Genomic DNA, 7,230 nt, shown 5'->3' on the forward strand with positions numbered 1-7,230 from the left:
AGGGGCGGCTGGGCCAATGGGCCCAAAGGGGCGCGCGGGGGGGCGGCCCATGGCCAGGGCGGCCCACGGCGCGGAAGAGAGAGAAAGAAAAAGAAAAAGAAAGAAAAGGTTTTTCTCCTTTTCGAAATCCGATCTTTCTAAATGAATGCACTTACATCTCTAAGCAAATCAAAGAATGCATAGTTCGGCATGGTGCATCAAACAACATCAAGTAATTTTAGGGTTTTTCTTTACACGGGAATTCCAAGCCGAACTCCGTTATAACTTTGGAAAAGATCAAGGTTTAGCGAGGGAATGAGAAAAAGAAAAGGGTAACGCCTGAATTTGGTGAAAGAAAAGAAGAAAAAATTCTACCCCCAAATTCAGGGCGTTACATGCACGGATGTGACCGTTTTGAAAAATATACTGATAATTCCTGGGCGTCCCCCCAATGGGTGTGGGCAAGGGACGGCTTGGTACGCTGAGTGTTTTAGTCGGCTGCTTCCGAGTAGTAATGTGATGTGACGGCGAGTGTAATCATATCCTTCGCGCTGTTGACTGGAGTCCCAATGGGTGTGCTGCTTGTGTTGCTAATGTGGACGATGAGGAGGAGGAAGATGAAGTTCCTTTGACTCGGAAAAATAGTCGACAGTTCATCGCCAGCGGTGAAAGTAGTGGAGTTCCCTCTCCTGCTTTGTCTGCTCTCATTGGCCTGCAAGAACTGTCCCTGGCCAATTTTGATCAGGCTCTTGAGAATATGGTTCCAGAGGATTTGTTATCGGAGCCAGTGGATGATGGTGTGACGGAAGTTTGTGCTGATGTGCCAGATGCTGGGTTGAGGTCATCCCGTGCCTCGTCGACCTTGGAGCGCGATCTCGAGGGTCGGGAGACTGAATTGGATCGTTCTGGTCCCATGGAAGTAACTGAGGGCCCATCAGCCTTAGAGGTGGCTACCGCAGAGAACCTGGACCCCCAGGGTGGAGTTGACACATGCCCAGCCCCCGAGGATGTTGCCGGGGATGACTTGGTTCGGGTGGGAAGTGTAAGCCTCTGCCCAGCCCTCGAGGGTGCTGCCGGGGATGATCCGGCTCAAGTGGGCAGTGCAGAATATGACCCAGCCCCTGAGGGTGCCCGAGCGGGGTCTCCCTCCTGTACTTCCATGGACGTTCATGCGGGATCGCCTTCTCACTCCGGCTGTATGGTGGTGGCTCAAACCTTGGACCAGGAGGTCGCTTTAGAGGGCAGCGTCCCCGCTGAGCGAGTGTTGGGCTCTGTTGATGGCGCCGAGTTGATTCCTGTTGATTCGTTGCAAGCTGCTTCAGGTAGTGGCCTTACGCCCGGTTATCAATTGATCTCTCCTGATTTGGGAATCCCTTCGTTCTTTTCCAACCTCCAGGTATTGTGATGTATTTTAGCTTGGTTTTTACATTGCACAAGCTGCTGTCATTACGCTTATCTGTTCTCCTCATCAGGCTTTGGTGGACGGAATGGCTAGCCAGCTGAGGTTACAGGGTGCTTCTATCCCAGGAGTAGCTTCATCGCTGGCATGTTGGAATCCAGTGTCACTTCAGCATCGTGTCTCTGAATTGGAGGCGACCAATGCTGGTTATTGCTTTTCTTGCTTCTCTTTGTCTTCACTGTAGACTGCTTTACATTCTGACCCCTCCTTGTTTGATTGTCTCTTGCTAGGTATGACTCGGCAGATTTCCACTCTTGAGGAGAAACATTCCCGAGATCAGGCTGAATTGGCCCAGCGGTGCGTTGACTTCGAGGAAAAGTACTCTCAAAGTCAGACCGAACTAACTCAGGTCTCTGCTGCCTTAGATGATGCCAATGCACTGAGTTCTTCTCTTCACGCTCAGCTCAATTCTGAAAAGGTGATTCATGAAGCTGTGCTTTTCCTTGTTGTGCTCCTATTACTTGCTTGGTTTTTGAGGTAGTTGTCTTTTGTTTGCAGGAAGAAAAACGTATCCTTGCTGCTTCTCGTGACAGTCTTGACAGATTGTACCGTGATTCTAGCAACTCGCTGACTATCCTGGAGAGGAGTCATCGCTTCACCATGGAAGAGTTGGACAACCAACGTTGTAAGCTGCAGGAATCTTCGGATGAGGTGACTCGGCTCAAGCAGCTAATGTCAGCAAAGGACGCTACCATCAAAGAACTCCGAGCTTCCAAGAAATCCATCGCCCAGGAGTTAGAAACTGCTCGACTGGCTGCCAAGGTTGCCGAAGAAACTTCTGTTACTCTCAGAGCCCAGCGCGATAGAGCCATGGACAAGGCTATTCGGGTGGGGCGAATCTTGATGAGGAGACCCGGCGTTGTTGTTCCCGAGGATATAAGGGCTGATGTGAATGCTGCCCCTGATTCCTTGAGTCGTCCTTCCTCGTCGATTGCTCCTGAGAAAAACGTCACCAAGTAGGGAAACATTTTGCGTGCTTTGAGCGCGCGGTTAGCATGATCAGACATTTGTTAGAGGATGCCATTTAAGTACTTAAACGACATTGTTATTCTTATGTTGTTTCAGAATTCACCAGTTTGTAAGTTTGCAGTGGTAAAACGATGCGTGATGGTTTTGAAATTTGTTTGCAGGATATAGAAGTCATCCTTATATGAGTAATTGTAATCACGTCAGATCGCCTTAAGTCGCTGCTGACTTAAGCCGATTGCTCCGTTAGCAGGGCATAGTGGTCACCCCGAGTTAGGTAAGCGCGAGCATGTTGCACCGCCTTAAGTCGTTGCCGACTTAAGCCGATTGCTCCGTTAGCAGGGCATAGTGGTCACCCCGAGTTAGGTAAGCGTGAGCATGTTGCACCGCCTTAAGTCATTGCCGACTTAAGCCGATTGCTCCGTTTAGCAGGGCATAGTGGTCACCCCGAGTTAGGTAAGCGTGAGCATGTTGCACCGCCTTAAGTCGTTGCCGACTTAAGCCGATTGCTCCGTTTAGCAGGGCATAGTGGTCACCCCGAGTTAGGTAAGCGTGAGCATGTTGCACTGCCTTAAGTCGTTGCCGACTTAAGCCGATTGCTCCGTTTAGCAGGGCATAGTGGTCACCCCGAGTTAGGTAAGCGTGAGCATGTTCATTGTTATTAAAACGTCGTTTAAATGACGATTAAGCGTCGTTTAAACGCTAAAACGTGATTAGAGGCTGGAACGTCTGCACGTTTTTCAAAAACAGCATAGAACGTTCGTTCTGGACGTTAAAACGTCGGAACGTCCGTTCTGGACGTTTTCCCTGTTTTGTGGACGTTCTACGCGGTACGCGCTGTATACTAGTGGGCTTTAATGGGCCACCTTAAGTCATTTACCCACCCAGCCGGCCTGCTATCCAACGCCCAGGAGCAAAGCTAGAGGGTTGCGTGCGCCCAGCCGCCAGACGCAGCCGCTCCAGTCGCCAGCCGCCAGACCGCCCAGACGCCGTCCGCTCTCCACGCTCCAGGTATGTCGCCCCCTCCTCCATCCTCCCTCCTCTCCCTCCTCCCTCCTCCCTCCTCCCTCCAGGTATGCTGTCGCTGTCGGCCGCCCTCCAGAAGTCCAGAGTCCAGAATGGCAGAATCCCTTGGCTGTCTTGGCTGCTGATTCCCTGTGTTAAAACTGCTTTTTTTTTGAAGAATCTGTGTTAAAACTGCTTAGTATAACAACCCAGCAACCCAGCAACTAATTTAAACTGCTTAGCATCACAACCCAGCAACGAATTTCAATTGCAAAGTGTGGGCTGGTTGTGTGGCAGTGAATTCCACTGTGGCTGTGGGCTGCTGATGTTCATTCCATTGTGTGTTGCACTGTTGCAGGTTAAAGTGTGGGCTGTGTGTGTGGCAGTGAATTTCAATTGCAATGGCAACAAATAGCGAGGCTAATGACTCCTATGACCCACTCAAAGATCAGTCACGAAGGCCAAAGTCAAATGATCCAGGATGGAAATATGCTTACTATGTTGAGGCGGGAAAGCGAGAGCTGATTCAATGTGCTTTGTGCCCCAAACAAATAAAAGGAGGTATCAAGAGGGTGAAACAACATCTAGCTGGTGGCTATGGAGACATTGTCAAGTGTCCTAACACTACTAGAGAGATTGCTAAAGAGATGAATGAAGCTTTGAATCATGGGAAGCGGGCTAGGCCGTTGTACCTAGATGACGATGTAATGGAAGATGAAGCAGGACAAGAAGATGATGTCCAAGTTATGGGAAGCAGGTCAATGTCAGCATCATCCAAGGCTTCCTCATGTACTGTGCCAAGTTCTGGAACAGCTGCCAAAAGAAACAGAGCAATATTCCAATTGAAGCCCCACCCAATTGCAGCTCCAAAGAAGTCAGTTGCATCTATGGTTCGACGTACACCTCAAGAGGTTGTAGCAGAGAGACATGCAAATGGACCTGCTCAAACTACCATAAGTGCTACCATGAAGCCTAAGGAAGAAAGAAATTCTGTTTGTTTGGAGATTGCCAAGTTTTTCTATGAGTGTGGTATACCATTCAATGCTGCGAACTCAAGGCAATTTGAGGTAGCTGTGGAGGCTATTGCTCAATATGGATCTGGGTTCAAGCCTCCTACTTTCCATGAGCTACGTGAGCCTTTACTTGCTAGGGTTGTCAAAGACATAGATGATGAGAGGAAGAAGCATGAGGAAGCATGGAGCCAATATGGTTGCACACTCATGTCTGATGGTTGGACAGACAAAAGAGGTCGCCATTTGATCAATTGCTTTAATGACGTGCTTGTCAAAATGGTGGTAGATGAGGATCTTAGAGAGAAGATTGATGCTCAAGCTGTTCTTTATGAGAACCAAAGAGAGGCATTTGCAAATCCAATGGCTATAAAAAATGCACAAACAAGGAATCCACGTAAGTATTCTAAAATTGATACTTGATAGCCTTCCATCCATTTTCAGCATGTAACATATAATCTTTGTTCTTGCAATTTTAGTTGATTGGTGGCTTGCATATGGTGGTCGTACTATTGAATTATATAAGTTTGCAAGACGGATTGTTAGTCTTTGTGCTTCATCATCCGGTTGTGAGCGGAATTGGAGTACATTTGAATTTGTAAGTGAGCTAGTCAAATTATTCAATTTCGATTCGCCACTACTTTTATCCTTAGTTCTTCATTGGTTAAATCATTTATTTGCACTTGTAGATGCATACCAAAAAGAGGAATAGGTTGGAGCACAAAAGGTTGAATGACTTGGTATATGTTTCATACAACAGAAAGATGGCTCATAGGTTTCAAAAAATACGTGAGGAAGGAAAAAACTTTGATCCTTTGATTTTAGAAGACTTTGATTGGGACAATGAATGGGTTGATCCATTAGCTAATTCTTCTCATGTTAGCAATGCTCTTGGAGATGATTTCAATTTATCGTGGGACCAAGTTGATGAAGCTATTGGTGCATCTGCACATCTCAGAGGTCGTAATTTTCCTAGGCGAGCTGCTGGTGGGTGTGTGAGAAGGAATGAAGACCTTGAGGAAGAGGAGACTAATTTAGCAAATGAAGATGACGATGATGATGAATATATTCTTGATGATCTTGATGTGGAAGATGAAATTGAAGGAAACAATAGTGGAAACGATGGTGATGATCAAGGCGTGGATGCTCATGGTCTTAATATTGATGAGTTCGATGATGGTTACTAATCATGCATGAAAGTTGTAACTTGTGTTGTGTGTTTGAACTTGTGTTGTTGAACTTGATCTGTTTCTTTTTATGCTAATGCTATTTGGTTTGTGAACTCAACTTATGTATGAACTTAATCTATATTTGAAATTCTATGTCAAGTCTGAAAAGACATTTCAACGTTCATTTAAACGTTTAAACTTTGAAAAGTTGGTTCATAACGTTTTAACGTTTTACCGTTTTAATAACCATGAGCATGTTGCACCGCCTTAAGTCGTTGCCGACTTAAGCCGATTGCTCCGTTTAGCAGGGCATAGTGGTCACCCCGAGTTAGGTAAGCGTGAGCATGTTGCACCGCCTTAAGTCGTTGCCGACTTAAGCCGATTGCTCCGTTTAGCAGGGCATAGTGGTCACCCCGAGTTAGGTAAGCGTGAGCATGTTGCACCGCCTTAAGTCGTTGCCGACTTAAGCCGATTGCTCCGTTTAGCAGGGCATAGTGGTCACCCCGAGTTAAGTAAGAATTCAAGTCAATTGTGAACAGATTGATTATCTTTGAAACCCCTTTTTTATTGATGACATGTTTCCACTTTACAGAGTACATCGTCGTCCTGATAGCTTTTGAAATACAGCTAGGGATAAAACTTCCTGAGGTGTTCTATGTTCCAGGAGTTCCCGACTTCTGTGCCATCCATCTGAGTGAGACGATACGATCCTGGCCGAGTGACTTCTGCTACTATGAAGGGTCCTTCCCATAAGGGTGATAACTTGTGTCGTCCCTCCCCTGTTAGAATTCGGCGGAGGACGAGATCTCCTACTGAGAAGGATCGCTGTCGCACAGCCTTGTCGTGATAGCGCCTGAGAGTCTGCTGGTACCGTGCTGATTGGATTACCGCATTCAGTCGTTCTTCTTCAAGTATATCAATGTCCTCTAGCCTGGTGGCCTCGACTTCTGCTATGTTTTCGAAGATCAACCTTGGCGCCCCGAACTTGAGATCAGCGGGTAGCACTGCCTCCGACCCATAGACCATGAAGAAAGGAGTATTTCCATGCAGAGCTCGGCTAGGTTGGGTTCTTAGGCTCCAAACGACATAGGGCAACTCCCTTATCCACTTTCCTGCGAATTTTTCATTCTTATCAAAGACCTTTTTCCTGAGTGCCTCTAGTATCATCCCGTTAGCTCGCTCAACCTGCCCATTGGCTCTCGGATGTGCTACAGATCCATATTTGATCTGAATGCTTTTTTGCTCGCAGAAGTCGAAGAACTCTGAACTTGTGAAGTTGGATCCTAGGTCAGTTATGATGTTGTTTGGTATCCCGAATCTGAATATTATGTCTTGTATGAATTCCACGGCCTTAGCTGAGGTTAAAGAAGCAATGGGCTTGAACTCTATCCATTTAGTGAATTTGTCGATTGCTACCAATACATGAGTGTATCCTCCTTGAGCTTTTTTGAAAGGTCCAATCATATCCAGTCCCCAGCATGCGAAAGGCCAAGTTACTGGTATGGTCTGCAGTTGTTGCGCTGGCAGATGTTGTTGTTTCGAAAGGTATTGGCAAGCTTCACACCTCTGAACTAACTCGTCTGCATCATTCTTCGCTGTTGGCCAATAGAATCCTGACCTGAAGACCTTCCCGACTAGTGTT

This window comes from Zea mays, chromosome 5 (assembly GCF_902167145.1).
Source record: "Zea mays cultivar B73 chromosome 5, Zm-B73-REFERENCE-NAM-5.0, whole genome shotgun sequence".
Taxonomy (NCBI): domain Eukaryota; kingdom Viridiplantae; phylum Streptophyta; class Magnoliopsida; order Poales; family Poaceae; genus Zea; species Zea mays.